The sequence below is a fragment of the Prenolepis imparis genome, unplaced genomic scaffold, assembly GCF_030444845.1.
Source record: "Prenolepis imparis isolate NDT839.2.m4 unplaced genomic scaffold, iyPreImpa1.0 SCAF_3, whole genome shotgun sequence".
NCBI classification, from domain to species: domain Eukaryota; kingdom Metazoa; phylum Arthropoda; class Insecta; order Hymenoptera; family Formicidae; genus Prenolepis; species Prenolepis imparis.
The window spans coordinates 10,400,533-10,426,649 of NW_028141161.1; the positions used below are offsets into that span (position 1 = coordinate 10,400,533).

Below are 26,117 nucleotides of genomic sequence, written 5' to 3' on the forward strand. Positions count from 1 at the left end.
GCGCCAATAATTTGGCTCTCGCTAATTATCCTGAATATTCCACGAGAGCGAGAGCAGCGAGAGAACACGACGATTATCGAGAGACCAACGGGACGGTTTCGCGAGTACGTTAATTATTCTGGCGTTACGTGTCTGTGTGCGCGCGTGCGCGTCCCGGTGCCGTCGTATCTGTGATAATTAAAAAGTGCGACCGTGTATACACACAGTTGATCAGAGAGAAATGTTGTTCGCGATATGAGCGCGAGTTGCAATTAACATTCACGGCAACGGGCACGTAAATATGCGTAATAATTAAAAGCTGAGACGCATAGCGTCTCTGTTATAAAACTTATGACTCTCATCCACCGTTATTAACTATTACACGCGCGCGCGTTGATCTGATCGGAGCCGTATAAAGTTGGCGTGTTTGTGGCGTTAATCAAGCCGAAATTGATACGAAATTATAATCGCGCGCAAAAATAACAACTCGATTTGGCACAACTCAGTTTTTTCTCATTTGCGATAAATTATATTAAATTGAAAAAAAAACGGAAATGAGAGAAAATTTTCACTCGCGCCAAACCTCTTTAATTTTAATAAAATGAATTCGATATATGTGTATATACGCGGTTATTAAAAATATAATACATATATATTCTCACTCACCGATACGTAGCGAAGTTGTAGTACACAGCACATGTTGATCTGAAAACAAAATATTCAAATTATGTATGTGCATATGTGTGTGTCGAATATCTAATAAACAATGCAGTTTAGAAAAAACTAGTAGAAAAAATGTTTTTATATTGCATACCTCACAGTTGCCCCGCTGGTGCCCGATGCCTCCCCGGGCCTCCTCCTCCTCTCTTGGTCCATGGTATAGCACTTACAACTCGCGAAAACACGAATAATTACGATCGCCCGAAACTTTACACGGAACTCCCGACGCGCGACACTTTACACGGCACTCCCGACACGACGCGTGAATCGCACTGTGTATCGCAATGCCACCTGTAACAAACAAAATACATACATATATTAGAATAATCTTATTATTTCGCATTATAACATGCACAATATAAATATGTAAGCTAGAATTAACGATAGATATATCCACGGATCGCAACACATTCGCGCTCGCGAAAACAGGTTAAGTTGGGTTATGTTGGCAAGAAATTTTGCATCGAATTTTTCGCGAAATATGCGCTTCGAACAATTACGACTACATATTGAAACGTTGAAATTATGGTATGCGATTGATAAATATTACAATACAAAGATTAGAAATCGTTTCTAACGATTATGCTTACTAATTAATCACAGCGGGACGCAGCTCCAACTGCCTGATACTCGCGGCGTTTCGGTAATGGCCGAAGCTACAAACATCGGCAACTTCATGCTAATAGCGCGCGCGCGATACTATATACATGACTTAATATTAATAATTAATTAAAACTCGAAGGAGATTCGTTTGAAAAGATATAGCTTTAGAAAAAAAAAATATTAATCGAGAATAAGATATTATAACATATTATTTATAACATATTACTATTTTATAACTTTTACCATATTATTATTTTAAAAATTAATTAACAAATTATAACATACACAATATAAATAAGTAAGCTAGAATATTTAATTAGCAGATTTTCGCTTTATATTTTTTGACAGAAATCAGCTGATTAATTTGCTAATTAATTTTTAAAATAATGTTATAAAAATTAAAATAATAATAATAATATGTTTTAAATAATATTTTATAATACTTTAAACTCGATTTTTAAACTCAATTAATATTTTTGACAGTTATCAGCTGATTTCTGTCAAAAAATATTAATCGAGAATAAGATATTATAACATATTATTTACAATATATTACTATTTTAAATTTTTAACATATTATTATTTTAAAATTTAATTAGCAAATTGACGCTTTAATCAGCTAATTTCTGTGAAAAAAATATTAATCGAGTTTAAATAAACTTTATATTATTTTTTAAAAAATATCATTTTTTTAAAATAAAATTGAAGAATGACGCACGCATAGTACGCGCTTGTGTCGTTCTAGTTTTGTAAAAAATTCTAAGAAGTGTTGAAAAGTAGTGTGTCATAAAATGTAGAACGTAATAGTTCATTAAAAAAATTAATATAGTTTATTTCAAAGAATGTTTATTAAAAGAAAAATTTATATATTTCGCTTATTCTCCCGCGGTCTTGTCTCGGATTTTCTGTAAATCTTTGATATTGATCGACCGATATAAGGGCGCCATGAGTTCCGGATGCAGTTATATTGCAGCTTACCACCGATATTCATGATGGACACTCGAGCGACCGCAAGTAGTCACCCATGCTCGTTCGAGCGTCAGTATCTGCGGATACACGCTAAAGTTTCTAATATTACCGTCCCCGTAGTAAGGTCACGTACGCGTGCGACGAGTAGTACGAGAAGAACGGACGAATATAGCTGATTTCTTAGACCCAGATACGCACATATGCGAGCATATGCGATATCCGCCGCCGGATATTTCTGGTTGGTACGCGAGGTAACATCCGGTGGACAATCGAAGTATAATCGGATGCACTCGGACGATTTTAACTATGACTCTAACTTTTTTTAAAGGAGTTAGTTATTAATATAATAGTTAAATTATATTAATATAAGTTATATTAAAAACATTAAATTATTCGATTGTTTCTGTACTGGATAATTGCACCTGAATATGGTAAACTCTGTGAAAATGTTGCGCACCTTAACGATCACTTTGATTTTTACATATATTATAGTGAATAGAGTCCTGAATAGAAATTATTAATTTTTAAAAAATATATGATTATATATGTCGACCATAATTATATTTATATATACATATATACTCGTTAGGAAAAACATTTACTTCGTGAAGTTAATCTGAGAAAAAATAACTTTTTTTTAAATATCTGAATGCATGTTTCGGATCCAATCCTGACAGTGAAAAAATTTAGCAGAACAGAGTCGGAATAGAAAAAAATATATGGAAACGTTTTTAATTAGCGTCTACCTGCAAATTAATGTACTCATTATTCGAATCTGAATCCGCTCGTTTCTGCATACACGATGTCAATCATTTCATTCAAATATTTTTAATAGCCGCGTGGTTATGCTAAGAATGAAAGGATTAATTAGTATGCGGACGGCAGCGTTTCTACATCGAGTCATACTCCTTGAGCTTCGACTAATAATTACCGGTCGGCTTTTGAAAGTCGCGTAAAAAAAATCGCGCGACTCTCGCGGTTCGTAGCATCTATACATTGAAATTTTGCGAAAAAAAAAGTCGAAGGGGGATGAAGATAAACGAGAGAGAATCAAAGGATAACGCATGCGCGAGCTTTGACAGACGAGGTATTTTTAGAATCGGACTTTCGAGCGTGAACCACGAACATGTGTATTCACGCGGAATCACGCCTATAGATGTTCCGCTGCCGAAAAGGGTTTAATTACGCCCCCCAAAGCAATAGGGGAAAGAGAGGAGAGAGAAGAGGAGTTGTGCTCGTTACTTTTGATTTTGCAAAACTGCACTGGTAATTACGGAACTGCAACGGAGACCCTCTCCCTTCTGTAACACGATGGCATTTTGAGAAAGGGGAACGGCAGAGTGAGACGAAAAGGGGGAAGAGGAAGGTATGGGATGCATAAAAGCAGTCGAAGGATTTTTACGAGCAAACTTGTTGTATATATATATATATATATATATATATATATATATATATATATATATTTCGTTCTCTCTCTTTCTCTATATCTTTTCTTGAGTTCGAGATGATGACTGGTAATCATGCAACTATGCGACATTCTCTCATCGTATGAATAGCGCGCGGCTTTTTGCTCTCGCCGTTTAAGGCAAATTTGCACGACGCTCGCTTTTGACGAATGCATCACGTGCGAGTGGTACAAAGTGCAAAAAGAAAAAAAAAAGAAGGCGAATAGAGGATGAATAATGAAAACGATTATTCGCATTGAACGATGACAGAAGGTGGAGTCGTTAGCCGAATTCGCTCGTTCTCTGAACGACTCGCCGCGTACGGTCAAAGACATTTTTGCGCGCAACCGGTGTACATCTGTGAATAAAAAATGGTCCGTCCCAATGCGCCCGCTTTGCGTGACTCATCTAGAGCGATCGACCGGAGAGTGAAGCGTGTAAATTCGCCTTTACTCGCTCGAATCCCGGGATCGTTCGCCAGCGACGCGACGGACGGCCGCTCTCTCTCGACGACGCTCGATATTTTAAAAATTTTCCGGACGGTTAAGTCGCGTGTGCTTCGAAGCGCGAGTTCCGATATCGGGCCGGCTACGATCTGCCGGAGCATACCGACGGCCTATCGGTCGAAGGGGAAATTTACCGGAAACGATTCGGCTAAAGTCTCGCCCGCGCACGCGCGGATATATTCCGCATCGTCACCGCGCGTTAATTCGCTTCCTCTCGTCTTCGCGCGGAAAACGGATCTCTTCATTTGTCCAGATCGCATCGAAGAATTTACGACAATGTAGAGCTTTTAGTAAAATTCGCAAAATTTGTACGCGAATAAAAAATGTGATTTATGACAAGAGAAAGATTTTTCTTCCTCATTTTATTCCCAGCAGTAACTGTTTTCAATATTATGATATCATGAATCACTTAAAATTCTCAAGCTATATGATTATTCAACGTAATGCAAGATTTTCCCTAGCGCGGAAACAAATCACCCGTAACGAAAGCCCCGAAAGTTAAGCGTGAAAATCTCCTCCACCGCGTTTTCGTTAACGAAAACGAATGACTGTAATAAGGCGCGCCATTTTCCAAGCCTCGTCGTGCTATGCGTCATACAATTTATAAGAGGAAAGGGTACCAGTTGAAAAGACAGAGTTTTGAATAAACCGGCGCATACGACGGGGTATTTATCGTGTATAAATGGTTCCGCGAAATTATGTGGCTTGATTTAAGAAACGGAGAATCTTCTTCATTAAGACGCGATATTGCAAAATAATTCAACGGTATTACGGGGGATGTAAAACGAAATCGGGCGAGTTACGCTACCGGGATCGATGGTACAAATTACGAGCGAGGCTTACTCGGTAAACGGAATGAAGAAGAACGGCTTATTTGGCGAAGGAAATCGAAGGCAGGAAAGAAGAAAGGTTAAGACCTTATCGAAAATCCCGCGAGAACGTCCCCTGCGAGGATAGCTAAAGAGACGGAGTGCGGAAAGGGACAGGCAGCAAAGAGGTTTATACGTAATCCCGATAGAAGATACCAAGGAAGCGGGTGATAATAGATAATCCTCAGGAGGTATTATCTACTAACCTTCGGTCAGACCATCGGGTACGTTTGTTAACGCAAGTGGCAAGTTCACAAAGAAAAAAAAAAAATAGGAAGTACATCTGGAAATTTTGTAGTATATACAAGATTATATGTTTTAAAATCCCTCGCCAAAAATTAATCGTATATGCATTTCAAGAGTACATAGTTAGCAGATAATTATGGTACCAAGAGCACAAGAGCCTACAAACTTTTTGATATGAAATGCGTAAATATAATATGCGACGTATGAGGTCCGCGGTGCTTTTAATATATTTATAGCGCGCCAAAAATTAATCGTATATGCATTTCAAGCGTACATAGTTAGCAGATAATTATGGTACCAAGAGCACAAGAGCCTACAAACTTTTTGATATGAAATGCGTAAATATAATATGCGACGTATGGGGTCCGCGGTGACAAAATTTCGATTTTCAATATATTTAAAGCGCGCCAAAAATTAATCGTATATACATTTCAAGAGTACATAGTTAGCAGATAATTATGGTACCAAGAGCACAAGAGCCTACGAACTTTTTGATATAAAATGCGTAAAATTAATATGCGACGTATGGGGTCCGCGGTGGCAAAATTTCGATTTTCAATATATTTATAGCGCGCCAAAAATTAATCGCATATGCATTTCAAAAGTACATAGTTAGCACATAATTATGGTACCAAGAGCACAAGAGCCTACAAACTTTTTGTTATGAAATGCGTAAAATTAATATGCGACGTATGGGGTCCGCGGTGACAAAATTTCGATTTTCAATATATTTAAAGCGCGCCAAAAATTAATCGTATATACATTTCAAGAGTACATAGTTAGCAGATAATTATGGTACCAAGAGCACAAGAGCGTACAAACTTTTTGATATGAAATGCGTAAATATAATATGCGACGTATGGGGTCCGCGGTGGCAAAATTTCGATTTTCAATATATTTAAAGCGCGCCAAAAAAGAGAAGAACACTTCTGTAAAGAAATCTAAACAAAAAACATCATTGGCCGTTCGGAACCGGCGTTTAAACTGTAGGTCCCATATACATGTGTAGAATCTACATGCCCAAACACAAGTATATGAAAAAGAGAAGTCTCCACGCTCGGACACGAGCTAAAGGACTCAGATGATGATGTTTTAAAATATAGAATTTTTTTCGTATTTAATATTACGAAATTTATAACAACTCCCTCACCGTCGTTTAATAATAATAACTAAAACATTGTAAAATGAATACTCGATGTTAGTCGAACAATTATCCGCTTTCGGAGCGTCGGGTAGTAATGCGTCAAAGAGGATTCGTAAGAAGGTGCTTGCAAGTTCTAAGTAAGGACTTGCCGTAAGGAAACGGGCGCTTTCACCTCGTGCGCGTTAATAATGCAGCCTGGTCTTGGAGTCGTACGGGGCGGCAGACTGTCACTCTGCGACATAATCGGGTAAATAATTCATCCATCGAACCCCCGAGGTCTCTCTGGTGTCCTGTCGCGTGGGAGCGGCACCACTTGGGGTTACCAAATCCACAATCGACAGCGAAAACGAAAGTGGGTGCAGCAGGCACGAAGGGTGCACGAGCGTCGGAAAGCCGTGACGCGAGGGGGGATATTCGCGAGAGCACGATGGGAGGACTAACACGGAGGGGAAAAAGTTAATCCCTTCATGTCGCTGAGAAACGAAACGGGATGGCTGGACAATCAAATTGCAGGAGCGCCGAATTTGTAGTGAATTTAGAAAAATAAAGCGAAACCTTGATTATTAAATCGAATCGTTACTTATAATTTTAATGTCAAAAATAGCGTAATAAAAATGCAATAAGAATATGAGAATTATTATGATACCATTTTTTCGAAAATTAATAAATTTATGAATTAAATTAAATTTCCCATCCCGAGTATATTTCAAAGTACATCATTCACATGATTATTAAAATAAGCTCATTAATCTGAAAGAATCCTCGCGAATTATTAAGTTGCATTCCGAAAGAGCAATATATATCTAGTTGAATGACAGTCAATTAGGCGAATCCACGTTTATTCCGGCGGTGAAATTAATTAAACAACGCGAGCTACTATAATAACGTAGCTCGCTCGTAGAATTTACAACCAATTCGCGTGTCTCTCCGTGCCTATGCCGTGCACCTACGTCGTCGTTGCGCTTTACGCGGTCGTAAAGTCAAAGTTAGTAATAACGTATCAATGTTTACGAGATGTCGCGCGTATATATTGCGATGATTAGCCGAACACAATTCCCCGTGGAGAAATTGATTATCAGAAAAATTCGCCGCCGCTCACCTCCCGCGCGCAGGATGGAGGTTCCTCTCTAATAAACGGAAGCCACGCGGAATGCCGTAATTGAAAAACTTATAATGGAAGAATGCCTCTCGCATAATTACCGCCATTACGGAAAACGATTTAGTTCCGTCCGCGTATCGTAGTCACGGGTATTCGCACGATATGTCTCGAGGCCGTATTCGGTGTAATACGGTCTCTTCTTACGAAGTGATTGTATATACGATCATTGTGTAGTGGGCGATTGTGTAAGGACGTTGCTTCGTTTACGAGCGAGCAAGGAGAAGGATAATTCGCGACATTCTCGCGCGTACTTGAAATTCCGCGTGGCAGATCATCAAGGGTAACGTATAATGCCATTAAAATTTATCTCCGTCTCGCTGGGGACGAACGAGGTTGCTCGTGACGTCAAATCCGAGAATATATCAGATTCCGACGAGAAATTAAGACACGACGTTCCTACAATTGTCGGCGTATTATATATTTCGATAAAATTATACATATGTCGAACAAAATGTATCGTATGAATTTTTTTCATCAATTCGAGGGAGAACAATCTTTTTTTAATTTTTTTTAATCGTCTCGATTAGTCGCCATTTTCAAAAAATATTTTTAATGTAAAATCCAATTATAATTAAGTAAAGAATATAAGCGGCAATATCGGTCATTACGATATTAATACGACGTTACTATATGAATTTTTTCATCAGTTCGAGAGAGAGAGAACAATCCTTTCTTAATTTTTTAATCGCCTCGCGATTATCTGTAAATTAAAAAAAATACTTTTAATGTAAAATCCAATTATAATTAAGTAAAGAATATAAGCGGCAATATCGGACATTACGATATTAACGCGTCGTAGTTGCGGAACATCCTGTATAGCCGTTGGGCCATAAGTTGCTAATCACCACGTTACCATTTACGGAGCTATCGCGCGAAAAAATCGGACGATGTCCCGCAGTGTGTATTCGCGGTCAAGCCGCGTCCCGGCAAACGATATGCAGGCGCGATAAGTTACTACCGCATTATGCAAACTGCATCCGGCAGCCGAGTGCATCCGTGAATTTTCATCGCGCCGACGATGCGACGGGAGCAGGCGCACCACGGAAAAGCAACGGCAGAAATACACCGGCGACGGTGGGCACAACGGCCCCGCGGGTCCAAGAAAAATAAATGCCGAAGACGTCGACAAATAACCGAGGCCGCGTTTCCTCTCGTAAATTCGCTGGGCGTGCTGCGAGAGGTATCTACCGTTAACCCCTTCACGAAATCGGCGTTTTAAAATTATTCGGTCGAGAACGTCTCGAGAGATAAAGCTGATAGAAATCAATTTTGAAACGCGGAACATCGATCTTCATTCTTTTCAAAAATTTGCCATAAATTTAATTTAGTTTGATATTAATTAATTTTATTTGAGATCAATTTACATATAAATAGATTTAACGATTTATTGTAATTAAAGATGTTTAATGAAAAAGAAGTAATTTTTATTTCAAAAATGACTTAATATAGAATAATTAAATATATTGTCTAAAAAATTAACTTTTTTTCTACATCCAATTATTGTAAATAAATTAATTTTGAGAATGTAACGATATCTTTTAAGACCCATTGGAATGTCCATCGAGTTAGTTTGAGGCAGGTCGCGGTGCGAGAGTTTATCCGGCCGTTCGGCAAAAATAGCGGTACCGCATAAAAGTGAACCAGTCCGTAATTACGGGCCCAGTTTGGTCCATGTAATAGGGCCTCGCGGCTCGTACGGATAATCGATGTATGTACGAATATCGCGCGTCCAATGCGAGCAAGTTTACCCCATCGAATTCGACACCGTTCACCGATCGGCTATCTGCCTGTTTCTTGTACTTCGAGAAATATAGGATGGTCTCAGAATTATCTCAGATTTTTATCTCGACATTGTGTAACATTCTTCGGTATGTAATTTACTTCAGATCGCAAAAGAAAAAAAACGTATTCTTACTCGCGTGCGTTCGACGTGCAGAAATATAATACAGTTGTCTTAATTTTTTAAATCACTTTATCAGATTTACTTCTCCGCTGCATGCTCAGCTTGGGTATTGCGTACAACATGTATGTACATTTATTGGCATTCTCATAAAATAACGTCGTAAGAATATTTTCGTAATTCCTTAATTTATGTATACTTATGTATACATTCTCTCGATACGCGCAACAGCCATGGGGTTAACGAGGGATCATTCCGCTGGCATGTGGCGCGCGTGCACACACACATATGTACGTATGGGAGTAAACTTGTACAACACATTCCTTATATGTAAAATCCGATTCAACCATTATCCTTGATCGTTTTCGCGCATCGACTTTTTCGCGCCAGGCACAAGAGAGGCTGCCTCGTATTTCTGCGTCATATCGCGATCGCGCGGGACACTTACGAACGGCCGACGTCACTTTTATCGAGCAATCAACGTCGACGCGATCGTTCCTACCACGAGTGAGACGGGACGAGGAAAGCGAATACGCGTCATAAAAATCCGTTGCTCGTTCGGAAGATGCTAAGACCGTGAATTGTCACGGTACGAGTGAGTAAATAGTCGGAATGGGTCCCGTAGAATGTCGTAACGCGACAGCGAGCTGCGCTCGATCTTTATCGATGGAGTCGGTTATTGAAAATAAACGACGTTTACGACCGCATATACGATTATCGAATGATATCTTTAGCATAATGGAGAACCCCGTCCCTTTCCCCTTTTACGAGAGAAAACGTTATTGTTGCAAGAATATCGATGTAGAACATCCACCTGCAGTATAAATGTGAATAAAACGAAGTAAGGAAAGATTAAAATACGGTAAAATAATTACGTGAAAAATATTATCATTTAGAAAAGTAAAATTCTAGATCCTTGTAAGAGTGTAATTTAATCATTTCTTATTAATGATTTAATTTTATTTCTTCCACGTTTTTTTTTTGGTCATCTATTTATCGATTATTTTGATCCTATACTTTTATAAATATATTACGTTGACATAATCCGATTGCTACACTGACGCACAAAGTGCGTTTTATGGATTACGCATTTACATAAAACTTCGACGCCGTCAAATTTTTTTTTTATTTAGTTTAGCCTTCTTATTAATTCCGACGAAGTTACCTAAAGCAGCCAAACCATTACACACTTCTCAAGTCGTAAAAAAGATTTTAAAAAATCATTTAAGAGCGGCGATAAAAATTCAGAACGTTCCTTTTTAACATTTTCAATCTTCGAATAATGTTCGCGACCGAAACTGAGAAATTTCATCGATCACAAGCTTAGCGAGATTATACGCGGCTTTAATCTTGGGATATCGAATCAAGAGAGTGTGCAAGTTTCGCGAACGTCGAAGAATTTCGTAGAAGTCGAACGGTTGTTTCTTTTCTTGCGAGAAGTTTCGGCGCGATCGCGGATGCATTCGCAAAGGGCTGCGTGCAAAAACTGAAAAACAAGAAAAAAAAAGAGAAAGAAAGCGGAGAAGAAACAGAGAGAGAAAGAGAGAGGTGCACGTGTACACCTCTCTCTCCGGTTGAAGTTTGAGTCACGTCGCTTTTTATCGCGCCGGAATGAATCACCGTGCACGCGAACGGCCAAAGTACCCGGTAGCCCTGCCGAGACACCATCATATTATTTTTACGGTCCCGAAACGTCTGCTGGCATTATCATAATCTCCCCCGGGCGCGGCCAAGCTCGTTCCTCGGTTCCATCGGCAACCTCCACCTCTCCGTTCTCCACCTCGCCATCCTCCGACATCGTCATCGTCGTCGTCGTCGTCGTCGTCGTCGTCGTCGTCGTCGTCGTCGTCGTCGTCGTCGTCGTCGTCGTCGTCGTCATCGTCGCTTGCTTTCCCCGCTACAACTACATCGTGTCGTTGCACTCTTTCTCCTCGTTCGGTCGTTCACTGGGGATATCTTTCTCTCTCTTTTTCTCACTCTTTCTCTCTCTTTTACCTATCCCACCCGCTCTGTTATCGCTTCTTCTCTCTTATCTTCGCGATGAGAGGTTTGACGTGAACGCCCTTTGAATACGCGACCGCTATTCGGCACTCTAGAAATCTCCCCGACGAGGTAGACATCCCGGGCTACGACTCGCGACAAACCTGCGCGAAACAAGTAGTCGAAGTCGTCTCGTCGTCTCGCCGTCTAAGTAGTCAAAGACCGCAAAGACAGACGATAGGCTATCCATGTGCGGTGAAGTAAGCAAACTCATTTATCAAGCGAGATTCCAGCGTAAACGACCCCGTAAATATGCATATACACCGATGACAAGCATTCAATATGCATTCAATTCGCGGACGAGTCACACGTCGAAGTAAAAAGTTTAAATATTATTCATTCGTAGCTGGCTCTTATTAGACTCGCATATAATTATCCACGCGCAAAGTAGGCAGAATCTGGAAGTCGTTCCACTTCTTTCATCGTCTTTCGTTTTTCTTGTCCTGTTCTTAAAATTTTCTTTCGTACAGTTCATCAGAAACCAATTGCCGAAGCAAAGCGTGTGCAAATCTATAGACTTCTAGACACCCTTAGATCACTGAATTAGGAGCTTCGTGCACATCATATCAGGAAGGACCAGAAAGAAGCGGAGGAAGCGGGATGTGTGCGGCTTAAAGCGGCGCGCGATCGGGCGGCCATTGCGACGGACGTAAATAATATTTTTACGAGCGGACCGCGGTGCACCGCGCCTCGCCGCGCCGCTCCGCCACGGCTTTCTGCTTTCTGCTCCTTTGCTGCGAGAAAGAATGAGTTTTTTTCGGTCAGTGACGCCTGTCTCGAGGTCCCCCTTCGAATGCACAACGACGGCGACGGCACGGCGCGGCGCATTCGTCCGGGGTACCGGGAACTCTGCGGTGTTCCGCTTGCGGTCGTCCCGGATAGGCCGCAACGACCGCGCGAGCAAGCGGCCTCGTCGCCGAACCGTAGGCTGCACCTACCACCTACCTATACATATATATACACGTGTATATTTCGACCGCACAGAAAGGATCTCTTTCCTCGCATTTATGGCCCCGTCCGAGCTCTTTTCCCGCATTTGACACGCCGTTTCGTGTCGCGGCCTGCGCGCGGCCAGAAAAGATTTACCGGCGTGCATGGACCACGTCGCGGCCTCCTAACACCGGAAAGCGCGACAGTGGCGGCGACATAAGCCGCGTGCACATCGGTGACAGCGAAGAGAGCTCTGTCGTTTTCTTAAAAAAAAAAAAGAAAAAAAGAAAAAAGCTGGGATAGGGTAATTGCGAATTCTGCGAAAATCAATATAACGTCACTGAAGAGATAATAATTGTAAAATATATTTGCTGGAGAGAGAAAAAATATTAATATTTATTACTGGTCCCCGGGCTAAAAATATATGTATTTTATTTTATTAATATTATTTTATATTATATGAATTATTTTCGTTTTAATTTTATTGATATTATTTTAATTGTTTCAACATAATTACGTTTGGTAGACGTCATACCTTTTCATTGCGTACATAGTTTGATTTTATTTAACAAGCGATTCATTCGTCGCTGCTAACAATTTTCAGGTTCATGACCCGAAGCTCATCGCTCACCGATGTGCACGCGGCCTACCAGTTTCGAACTGCGATTTTAAGGACTCTTCGCGAGAGGGACACGCTCGTAAAATGTTAAACGGATAGATAGGTGTTTTATTATGTTTCAGCAAAGAACTGGAAGAGCCTGTCAGTGTTATATACGTTGTATATGTCTACTCTCTGCTATTCCAATGACGAAATTCAATTTAAAACTCGCGAAACAATTTATTATCTCGCAATAAAAACGCGAATGACATGATATAAAGTAGATATAATAATTAAAAAGATATATCGACGTGAGTGGTTTAGTATCTCTATCTAAAGAGACTTACTTATGTAAACCACTTCTCGAATGTCAATATAAGATACCATAATGTTTTACATGTTAAAATTATGCTCAATTTTTTGTATATGCAACTTATAAATTTTTTAACAAAAAAACATGAAACACTTTATCGTCAAGATCTCTCGTAACCAAATCTATAAATAAATATGAGCTAAGAATCTCACACATGTTTTATGATTCCCTCATGGTTGCTTAGTATATTGCCTCAAGCCCTGTATATATTATCTACTATATTCTTATTCATGGTTACTCTGACGTACACGCAATATTAGAATAATAAGGGTGGTTTTACAAAATATAAGAGTCTGTCTAAGTAAAGTATCGAAAAGTCGCAAAAATCAAATTTTAAAAAATTTTAAATTGAGCATATATATTTCCATGAAATTTTTTCTTATCTTTTGAAACAAGATAGCTTGTACAAACGCGCGAAAACACCTCTTTCCCTCCACCCCACATTATCTACATATATGAATGTTATATCGTACAGTATATAGCATTAAGTATTTCTTTCGCGGAAGCTGCGCATATCGTCCGATCCCAAATATGAAGTTATATAGGAAACACGAAAACGCAGAGAGGCAGCTAGCTGTAAACAGGTATTAAAAAGAACATTGGACTCGGGCAAAAAAGCGGCGTACGATGAGCAAACGCGATCAATCAATGTAGAGACATGGTCCAGAGGATCTCCTCGAGCGCAAGCAAGAAGGTCCTCGAAGATCCGCGAGAAGAGAAAGGGTAAATTCGCTCCCCGGGTTACGTATAAAATGCAGACGCTTTATCATTTTTGCAAAAACAATTCACGAACAATCTTATACTGCACAAATAAATTATTCGAATAAATCTTATCCTGTAATAAGATTTCATTGTAAATCAAAATTTGCATCGTAAAGAAATTAAATAAATACATACAATCGGATGAATGCAATCGTCTTGTATTTAAATCACCAATGAATCGCATTTTCTTGTACGGTCTTTATCTTCGTATCGTTCGAGCTTTTTGTCGAACGACCGAGTAAAGTGACGACGGATCGAAGGGCAAAGAACGGATCGGAGGCCGAGGGACAGATTAGACACGGGCCGCAACTCCACTTCGGCCGATCTGATTTATGCGCTATAAAAGGCGCGGTAATAGTGCTGTAGATTAGACTATTTGTGTCGTCGGCAGTTAAAAAATACGTCATCCGGCCCCAGGGGCAAGCACGTGCAAGATTCGGCACATTGAAAACTGGGTAAAGGACTTGGCTGTACACAAGCGCGACGCCTTAAAGGAAGAGAGCCGAAGGGGAAAGGATGGGCGAGGAAGTAAAGGGACGCAGAAGAGAGGAAATGTTAGTACGCCGACGCCTCCGCTATTCGTTCTAGCTATAAAATACAGATAAAGGGACCCTCTTTAAGGGTGCTGCAATGGGATCGGCCGGTTATGCTTGCGATTCTAAAAAAAAAGGAGAGAGGGAGAGAGAGAATTTCCCGGCAACACCGCGCAGTTTTTAGGAAGGCTCGTCACGGAAAAACGCTTCGACGATAAAACCTTCGGCTCTTTTCAGCCACGCCCGGGACTCGGAAGACGAAAATTGTCAGTCCGTTAACCATGAAAGCTTCTGCTGAAAAAATCCGCGATGTTCTTTTTTTCTATTTATTTTAAATATGTATATTTCCATGCAAATTTTGAATTTTAAAAGTCTCGAACTTTCAAGTCATGCTTTACTAAGTTTATTAGTCTCTATATACATTATAATATATTATTCGTTTATTATATATAAATGAAACATGAAAAAAATCCCATCTAGATTACTAAATTTTATAATCTACAAATTTTTAGAAAGAAATTATTCATTTATTATTCCTCTCTCTCTCCGTATGTCTCCACAAAACGGAAAACACCAAGCTCATTCTTTCAAATTCGCGTTTGCACACGTACGCGAATAAAATATTAAATTTGCCGAGTAATACCGCGCATAATGTAATATCCGTTCTTGTCGCCACATTTCAGTTCCTTTACGCACCATCGTCATAAAAGTGTAAAGAACCGCTCGCGCGCTCGAGCTGCCAGCGCGTACGCGAATAAATCGCTTTGGCCGCGCAGGAAACGTAATCTCGTTAACTTTTACGCGAGCGGCGTTAATTTTTCACGTGGACTGACACCTCGCGCTAGAGTTTATATGCTAGGGATGCTTCGAAATATTTCAGGCTACACTATATGTATGTATGTGGAGAAGAGGAAAAGCCGCAGCGCGCGGCTGTGTGGCTCATCGCGATAATTCGGAGCACGTTACAGAAACGCGATGCGAGGACCGCGTTACCATCGTTGATACGACACAGACGCGACAGTTACGAGGACGTCTTTTATCCCGCTACTCTTTGAAGATCGCCCGATCAAAGAATCTTCGGCTTTTTATTCGATTTTGGTCGCTCTCCCTCATGTTCGACTTCGCCGCAGGTTACTCTCTCATCTCTGAATTCCGACACTACTGTAACTTGCACCGATATATAGAACCGTCCAATAACATTGTAACTTATTTATTCGACTTTATCGTTCGTCGTCTAATCATCTTGATACATCAGATGACATGTTGATACATTGAATTAAAAAAAATATTTAATTTAGGGATAATTCGAATGGAAAAAAAATATATCATTAACAATAAAGATAATAAATTAGTGCATCTTTGCAGCATTTTGGAGCATCTATCTATGAATGTAATTATATACGTAAACGTAATTAAGTATTATAATTTATATTTTAATCGGTAAATAATAAAAAATAAAATATAATAAAATATAAATAATATTTCAACGAATTTTTTCAAGTTTGACGTTTGTCGCGTTGAACCGATGTTTACTGTATAATATAAATAAGTAGATGAGAGATGGATGGATTTGTTGGAGTACGTCGGCCGCCCATGCTGTTTCTGCTGCCTCGCTTTGAACTTTTATCACCGTAAGGCGCGCATAATCTACTTTTTACTCGTCGCACACGTGTCTTCGAGCTTTACGTTCGCGGGCTGGTAGTAGCTTGCGGCTTTCCGATGCGTCGATATACATTACACTCTTTTATTTCTCTTGAAAAAAAAGACCCCAGCCGCACACGTTCCTTTTATTACTTCTCGCGCTGCCCGTTAAAAGTTATACTTGGACACAGCATCGATGGCGCCTCTCGAGATTATTGATCATGCCCTTTAGAGAACCACGTTTTCATTCGGATATTAAAATGGAGAATAACAAGAATCATTACTGTGGCATTTGGATGCGGCGAGAGAAAGAGAGATAACTCGAAACAATTTATCAAGATATTTCGTGTGTAAAAGTATCTTTCTACTGAAGTATTTTTCTACTGAAAGGTGATTAATGAAGGGCCTACCTTCTAAAGCGAAAAGAGGACGTCAAAAAGAGAAATACTTGAAGAAATAGTAGATGATGCGCGGATGTTCAAAGTTCAGTCGGATGAAAAATGGAAGACAAAATTTACATATATTATGTTGAAAACGCTGTAAATAAAAAAAAGAGGAAACTCTAGATCATAATCATCGCGATAGATCTGCGATCGGATCTGCAGGCGTTTGAAACCTTTCATATCTAGAGAAGTTGCGCCCTTGAATTGCTCGTTTCTTTCTCACACGTCGCCCGAGGGCTTCCAGTGACCGTCTCAGCGCTAGGCTGTTTATTCCCTCGCCCCGGGAAATTATGCAAAGCGCAATGCAAATTTTCAGAGTAGCGTACTCCTAGAATCGTCATTAGCTTGTGTACGACATACGAGGTTGCAAGGCGGTAGCTCGCAACGGGATCATTCGCCAGCTTTTTTAGCCATCGCGATGCACCGGATAGTCGCATGATATAGTTAAATTACGTACCACATTATAGCGCGACAAGTTAAGCAGTAGTTTGTTGAAGGTTGTATTATAATAAACACACGGTGTTGCACAGTGTGTAAATAAATTTTCAAAGTGTAATAAGGATATTTAATATAATGTCACACTTTTTAAAATTTTCCGCGAAGATATTAATACGGAAGATATTATATGAAATTAGTACGCAATTGGCCAGCAGTTAATGTCTTTCATTATTTAATCATCCATCGGTCGCGTCATTAGAAAGAAATTAACGAAGTGTGCGGATCGCGTTTTAATGAATTTTTACTCGTTAACGAAGAAAAAGAGAGAGAGAAACGCGCTTCTCTTTTACTCTTTTCTCTCGGCTGATAAAAATCTCGTGGGCGTGAAATACGCGTATTTTAAGATCTCTTAAAGTCTTACGTCTGAGGGTTTTATCGTGCGGTAAAAAAAATCGCGTTTTCTTCGTATTTTTTTAGATTTCGTCCTCGCAAATTCTCGCGCTGTATACATACACGCGATGCGAAATCTGCGGGATGAGACTCACGGAATTCGCGGTGAAACAGGACGTTTTTATGACAGGATCTTGCGGCGATCGGTCACAATTTCTTTCTCGGTATGCGCGAACGCAGGATTTATCTCTTTGAAATTTTTCTTTTCGGCGCTGCTGCTGCTCTCGGTGACCTTTCACGGCTTAACGGAACGCGGTCGGGGATCCTTCAGGTTTAACGATCGGCCGTCGAGTTTCGGCCCAGCGACTCCAGATCTCCGAGCACGCCACGAAGACTTCTTCTTCGCCTCGACAAAGTAGGAGGTACCCGCGACGTCTTGCTCATTTTGCCGCGACCTTCGCGAGCTCTCCTTTCGCTTTACCTCCGTGGATATTTGATTTCAGCGTAACGATGCAAAAATCCTGTGTCTACAAGATAATGTAATCGGCGAATAATAATGCACGCCGATGAGATTTATATCTGGGAGATAAATCAACGAAGATATTCTGTTAATTTTTTTTTTATGTACGCGAGAATATATATTTTAAGAATAATAAAATTGCTCTCTTTCTCTCTCTCTCTGTATTGAAATTCACCGATTATTTTCCCCCAAGCTTGTTTATTTTAATAATTTCGCATTATTTCCCATACTATTGTTGTTTTTCAATTTATACGAAAATTTGGCACGAGAGGGATAATTAACGCGTTGGCCTCGATTATGCGGACATGACGTACCGAGGGGAGTTTTAGGTCTCTCGGAATATTTTACGTGTGGCCGAGGCGCGCAAAATTATTTGACGCGGCAAACTTTCCCCGCGCTAAACATAATTATGATTACCAACTTCAAATATAGTCGCACAGCCGGCAGCCTCTAATTTACGCAGTTACCTCGAGCGCGTAAATAAATGTTTGCGATAGCATGGAAAATACTTGCACACGGATAACGAGTCAAACATCGCCCGCGGTTTTCCACCATTACTGTGCGGATGTTATTTCCACGTTTGATAATGTACATATGTATATATGCCGCGCAATTTTCGGCTACAAGAATATCTCGACGAGATATACGATGATGATAATTATATTCTCTCGGACGAAAAGTTTCGAAATCGTTTAAAATTTTAAAGATCAAATTTGTGATATTTTCGTTTTGATATTAAAAAAAATATTTTTTTTTTCTAGATAATAATAAGAGCTATAATAAGAGCCCTCATACAAGAATATATATAAATATTTTTATATTGAAAAGTATTCAAAAATATATAAATGTTTGAAGATATTTAGCGATCTATGAATAGAAATTAAATTTCCAGGATCTAAAGATTTAAATAAATCGTCAAATTGGACGATTAACACTAACGCCTCGATCTTTCGCTTCGTCCCAGCATCCATCGGAGATACTTCGCGACTGTATCTTCCTCCCGTATCTTTCTTCTGCTCTATAACCATCAGCCGGCCGATGTGCGCCGCGAAACGTCTTGGCGAATTGCCACCACCGAGCCATAAATCTCATTGGACCTCGCGTATACTCGAAGCAACGTTGTTGCCTCTCGCTCTTAATGATCGAGCTGCCGAGATCATTCCGGTGAGAGCGACTCGCGCCTACATCCAGCGATACGATCAAGCGCAATTCGAACCGAACTATATTTCGCATATAAAAAATCAAAAATTCTCAATAGATAGTTCCAACACGGAAAAATGTTTTTCCGCATATATTATTCCATAACGATGATATATACGTCACGCGTTAGCAGAGAGCACGTAACTTTATCTTATCTCGGCATACACGACAACAATTAAGGGCTCGGATTTATCTCGCACTGTTACGATTGTCCCTTGTTACTATTCATCCGCGTCCGCTTCAAACCGCCCGGTCGTGTTTCTCGCAAAGAGACAGCTGATATGAGAATCGAGATAATTTAACAGCGGTCTAGATCTCGAGCCTCGGCCCTCGGCGTTAATCAGCGGTCAATTAAGCGTATATCGGTATAATGTAGCTGCTGAGAGCGTGACAATTAAACGCGTGTACCGCGTGCGCACGTGTCGGAATACCGAAACCTAAAATTTTCGCCGTTCGCGGCAAAGGTCAACGCAATTTATGTCGACAGCGGTCTCGGTAACTGCCGGAGTTTCGGACGCACCCCAGGAACGACCCCTGACCCTTGCGCGACCAAATGAGTTACGAGGTGGGAGGCCGTTCAATGTCGTCTCCTTCGTAAACTTCGGAAAATCGTTAGCCCGCCCTACTAATGGAAAAAAGTCTCGATTACTAAGAATTCACTTTGCAGAAATCGCGATTAAAGGACGAGAGAGAATTGTCAGATAATTCGATAGGGAAAACGATGCTAAATAAAGAGCACGTGACACCTCCCGATATCGTCAGAAGGCAGACTCGATCATTTTCTAATCATATATATTTAGATTTTTTTAAAATTACGATAAAAACTTGTGCTTATAAATAGACTGCTCTTTTGGCCGCAACTTGGCTAAAATTTGAGAACTCGCAGCGCAATCAGCGATAAGCAAAGTGACTCGTTACCGGCGAATTTTTACCGATCACGTCGCGGATAAGCGAATTCCCGGGTACACAGAACGGAGGTATACAGCGATAACGTTCGCATAATTGCGCGGAATAACGCGCGTTCGTCGACAAACGACTTTGCGGACGGTTTATTTATTGCGCGTGGGAGAGCACGAGGATAAGGATCCGTCGAAAAAGAAGGAAAAAAAAAAATTGCGGCGAGAGAGAGGCAGGGCAAAGTGAAACTTTCCTCTCCGGAAGAGAGGTGCAGCGGGAATTACGTACGTTATTACGAGTCGAAATGTCGGTATTGTGCCAAACGACCCACGCGGTCTTGTAGTGGAAATTGGACGGGGACGACGGCGGTTAAAAGGGCTCGTTATTTTCGTAATAACATTTCGTCGCGCGCGCCTGCACGTCATGAGACCGAGGGTTGTGACGATTTTACCAAAGTGGTGAAAAAAAAAACTCGTTACGCCACGCGCGCTCCGGTTGTTTTCTCTAACGCGATCGTATTCGATTAATTTCAGAAATACATATAGAGAGAAATGTATGTGTGTGCGGTTTTTTCTCGTACAAATTAATATTTAAACAGTAGTGGAGTCTCTCTGCACTCGATGGAAACATGTTACACCGTGTTATTTCGCATACAATGCAGGTATACGACATATCTTTCATTAGCCGTATCCCGATTTCGACAAATCCACCAACAGCACCACGTTGCTCTCAAAATAAGCCTCTTCGATTGCGATTCCTGTCGCGATATAGATTGAAAAACGCTGCACGCGCCGGTTGTAAAGTATCGTAGCGCAAAACTGCAGCTTCGCTTTTTGCCGGCCTTATCTCCCGCGTTTGCGACAGATCGAGTTAAAGTGTCCGGAGCCCGGCTGCCGTTACAATATCTGGGACCAATGCTTGCGCAAGACTTACGGCCCAATTACCAGTAGAGCGAATGTTTCTCGGATGAGAGGTAAAACCGGTGCGCCGATCGATACAGATCGATCTATTATCGCGGGGCTGAAATTTTCGCGGTGGAGCGTTTTAATGAGAGCAGAGTTTCGCGTTTTATGTCGCCGGAGAATTACACGGTATATACGTTCCTCCTTCCCTCGCCTTCTTCTCCTTTTCCGCGTCTGGCAACGCATAAAACTCCGAGACGACCGTCGATTTTGCTCTCTCTTTCTCTCTCTCTCTCGCTCGATCGATCGGCCCGAGTGCCGTTCGGATAATTGCAATTTCACCCTCGCGTGGTAGGCGCAAATCACAACCGTTCTGCAACAACTGGTTATCAACGGCATCGTGTTTCTTGTGTGCCTTGTCGACAGTTGTATGCACTTCGCCGGAAAAAGAGAATAAAAGTCGCGGGAGAGATTAATGAAGCAAAAACGATGTGAACGGGGGGTCGAGGAGAGGTTTGCTTAATACAGCACACCTCTCTTACGTGGAAATGAACGATTTTTTATAACGTAGTAAATGCGGGAGAAATTTTGAAATGTTAAGCACGGCGGGCAAATCCTTCGTAAGAGCGTAAAACGTTTCGTGTACGGTTACACAGTCGGTTCTATAACTCTAATTGAATACTCGCATGCAAGCATAAGGTCTGATGTACCGCGTGCAAGACGATTAGGGTTGTAATATAAGAATCAAAATAATGAAAAACGGTACGCCATAAATTCGCCTCGTATTATTACGGGACATTACGAGTTTTATTCGAGGTACACACTACCTAGAGTAGCGAGGTAATTCGCTTTTCGATCGCGCGCATCAGGCTTACATATATATGTATATTATGATCTTGAAACGGGCTTAAGTAAAATTGCGCAACACTTTGCTTTCGCACCAGTGAAAGCGCGCGAACGCGGAAAGATAATGAAGTCACGTATTGTACGACTCGCGAGGGTTTTCACGAGAGTCGCGGTTTCCTTACTCGACATTAGTAATTTTATACCGACGCCGGGATAGCCCGGCCGAGATAAACATTCGAATCGTCGCTCGCGGAAAGATGCAATAAAGTTCTCAGACGCGATGAGGCACACTTTACGCTAGTTAGCCCGTTAAGTGCCTGGCACGTAAGAAGGACCCGTTATATAAGTCCGTTCGCGATTAGAGTGCGCTTTGCATACGAATTAATGCGCGCAGCATCTAAACGTGCCTTCACTTGTTACTCGTTTCCTTCCTACGTCTCTTAAAATGTCGAATAAAATTACCGTAAAACGTTTTTTCGAAGCTCTATGTAGAAACTTCCTTTTTTTAAAATTCCGCTTTTAAAAATCTCTACTTACGATCGAAATATCTGTTCACATGCAGAGGATATTTTTTTCGCGTAAAAGATTTTTATTTTTTTCGCGGGATAGATGGATCGCGTTATATCTCGCGCGACTTTCCGATGCGATTCTGGATGCTCCTCGATCGTACTTGTAACAGTTTATGGGAATCAGGTCGCGGAGATTGTTACACAACCTTTGATGGGCGAGGCTCGGGTTCGGAATACAAGCGCGGTGAAAGTGAAAGATTCTACTCCTTAGCGGTGATTCTATGCGATACATCCTTTCAAACGATTGTCGATTAGTGCTGGTCGTACACTGATTTTACATGTACCTCTACGAGAGAGACGCCCACCACCTTGACACCGATCGGCGCTTTTCCATCGATCGCTCAATGTTTGAGCGTCTCGTTAAGGTCACGTGCAATTTTCTATATTGCGTTTAAAAGAATATAATAGGAGTAATTTGTCGATTTTTGGTATAAATAAAATTTATCTTAAAAGTGTGTTTAAAATTGCTCGACTCCACACAAGTATCTTTTAATTTAAGAAATCTGTGCATCCAAAGATGCTGGGTTACGAAAGTAAGAGAAAGATTATGCAGGGCGAATATCGCCTCTTTCTCTCTCTCCACGCTTAATATAGTCTACCATATAGTTCTAGCAAGAGTGTACGGAATATGCCTCACTTTGTCTTCGTTAACTCGAAAGGCTTAGCGGAAAAATGCACAGGATCCTCGCTCGCGGCAGTGACCGATCCGCGCATATAGCGGCAGATGCATCGCATCGGGGCAGAGCAGGATGTTGAAAATCCAACACGGAGGCAGTTATACTTCTCTTCTCGTTGGGTCAGACCAGGTCGACATTACACGAGCATTCTGCACGCTCCTCCGCATGTACATATGTACGCATCCTACCATATCGTATCTCGACTAACTTTCACGCCGAGGATCTCGGAGCCCGAGAGAACTTATGCTTCTAACACGTACGTAACGTAACGAGAATATCTGCTCGCTCTCGCTTTAACACATTTTCCCCTCGCATGACACTCGCCAATTATCAGTATCGCGGAATTAATTCGATAAAGCGTCACGCGAAATTTTATTTAATTTAACGTACCATGCTCTCTTAAAACGTATTTCCGTCGTGTGAATTTTTCTGCTTTCCGCGCACACTCGCGGAAAATTTCGAATTAAAAATATTTTTATCAGAGAGAAAAAATTAGTCAAAAAGCGCTGATATATACAGAACGCACCCTGTTAAAAAGGTTAAAGGGTTAAGGTTTGCGTACTACACTACGTGGGTGGCGGATCCGAGCAAACCTAACAGAGGTTCGACGCGAGATTAAATAAACGACAATTTTATTGGCTCCGGCAGAGCTCGGAGTTATTTCCCGGATAGAGAGAGAACCGGAGTGTGTTAACTACGTGTGTATAACCTAACCGGGCGTGCATACGAGGCAGCTCTTCTACGTATGTACGTAGCGCGTGTACAGCAAGTGGATAGAAACCCGGTCGTGAGATAGGCCGGTTTGTCGCACGTGCGACCGTGGGATCGTACAAGCGGAGCACAACAGCAACATCTCTCTCTCCCCGTTATTTACTGCCAGCTACCTTCTATCCCTCGGGATACCGACGGTAATTAAGAACGGCTGTCGTGCGCGATGCTTTACCAAGAAACGACGAAACTACGAATATATCCCGCGATGCCCGTGTAACCCTTTTCCCACTCTTTGCGCTCGGAAATTAATAATACCCACCTATCATTGCTTATATTTCCTTCTCTCGATCTGCCTGCCTGTCTATCCATCGCGGAAGAATTATCTAAGTTAAGTTCAAAAGTCTTTTTGCGTATTTCCGCGGACTAATGTAGGTCCTGCGCGAGTGAGTTCATCCTTGAACACCCCTCTGATTTTTATCGGAATTTTTGTCACGTTGATTTTTTAATATGTAATACTTATGTAATGACAATTTAAAAAAAAACGAAAACAATAGTCATTTGAGTTTTCTTTTTAAATGGAATCAGTTTAAATCTGTGATGGGATAAATATAATTCTCATTCGCAAATAGTTCGCGTTGTTGATAGAATAATCAAAGATTTTAAGATTTATCGTTTAATAATGGTTGGTGAGAATTTTTTATTAGTTCTTATTTTGGCTGGATAGTAAACGTTAAACTTTGGCGAGCAAGTGTGTTCGGCATCGGTCGATTAATTGCGATTCTTGCGGATAAGATAACTGATAACAATCGGGAACGATCGGGGCCAAATAAATACATTCTCATGCCCAACTGAACCGCGTGCTCGTACATGCGTGTTGGTATAACATTATTAGGAATAATAAGTAACTTAATTTCGCGACATGTATATATACATGTGTGTGTGTGTGTATGCGTGTGACATACATCTATAGGTCATTAGCCGTACGTGCGTAACACCGGCACGGCAATTACGGCTCACTCGACCTGCCGTAACATCGTTTAAATTCAAACATCGATCGTCTTCTTCGCGAAAGGTATGGAATTACCTGAGCGCGTCTTCTCAAGCGCGGCGATGGCAGCGCGAGGCTTCCATCATTATTATTCGCGAAGCCATAATTCCTCTTTCAGGTATAATGAAATATTGCTTAAAGAGACTGATATTTTTACGCGAAGATGGCACACGCACATGTCAGTACGGGAAACATTTTTAACGTGCTGGATAATCAAACTTGCTACGATAACACTTATCGATGAAATTATGGAACAATTATAAAAGTTATGAAAATTTATAAAAAAGCTGCATAAAATTAATATATTTTTAAATATAGTCAAGCGTTGCTTTAACATATTTTTATGATTTTTACAAACTCCACGAATTTTTAAATCTCTAATCCTTGAACGTGACCATCTTTGCCTGCACAGGATTCTTGACAGTTATATGTTATTTAAAGAAAAAACGGATTATCGCGTCTTCCACGCTGGTCAAGAATTTCCTTCTCGTTTCGAGCATTGAAAATACTCGCGTAAGCTTTACGATCCATTGTCCATTTAAACACGGTTCCGTTTTCGGGCCTAAGTAAACGCAAATCCGAAGTAAGCTCCGGGCGTTCGCTTTTAACTCACCGTCGTACCAGCGAAAGATCCGGGCGATTTCGTTTAGCTTCGTTTCATCCGCCGATTTGCCGGTTCTCTATGTTAATCGTCCGCATGGTCGCAGACATCTCCGGTCCACAATAATTAGACAATCAACGAGGATCAGAGGGGACGATGCGGTGCCGGCCGCGCGCGCATTAAAACGCCGTAGTAAAATTAAAGCCCTCGCTTTCGGTGGCAGTCAAGGCAAGGAGGGGACGGGCGAGAGGAAGAGGGATTTATGCTTTACTGCCCTTTACTGCTCGTGCTGGACCACGGCTGACCCATGGGCTGCTGTGTCCGTGGTACACCAGCCGATGGTTCTCAAGCCGGCCAGGTTACAAAAAACGGGCCGCAGCCTGTCGTTTTGTCCCTGGATTATCGGATAAGGCGAAGCTGCAAAATTGGCCACAATGTGGAAGTGTCTCGGGTGTTGT

General features: G+C 41.0%; 1 protein-coding gene and 1 long non-coding RNA gene across 2 annotated transcripts in view; one reads left to right on the forward strand and one right to left on the reverse strand.

Annotated features, from left to right (window-relative positions):
* The window catches only part of LOC145934119 (uncharacterized), a 135,661-nt gene that overhangs the window by 94,730 nt on the left and 14,814 nt on the right, over positions 1-26,117 (reverse strand). Inside the window, exons 4-5 of the long non-coding RNA XR_014424995.1 lie at positions 794-990; positions 646-684 (exon numbers count right to left, since the gene is read on the reverse strand). This is a non-coding gene — a long non-coding RNA (uncharacterized LOC145934119). The remainder of the gene's footprint in view (positions 1-645; positions 685-793; positions 991-26,117) is intronic.
* The window catches only part of LOC145934338 (MAP/microtubule affinity-regulating kinase 3-like), a 223,499-nt gene that overhangs the window by 64,220 nt on the left and 133,162 nt on the right, over positions 1-26,117 (forward strand). The gene's annotated exons all lie outside the window — the stretch shown is intronic.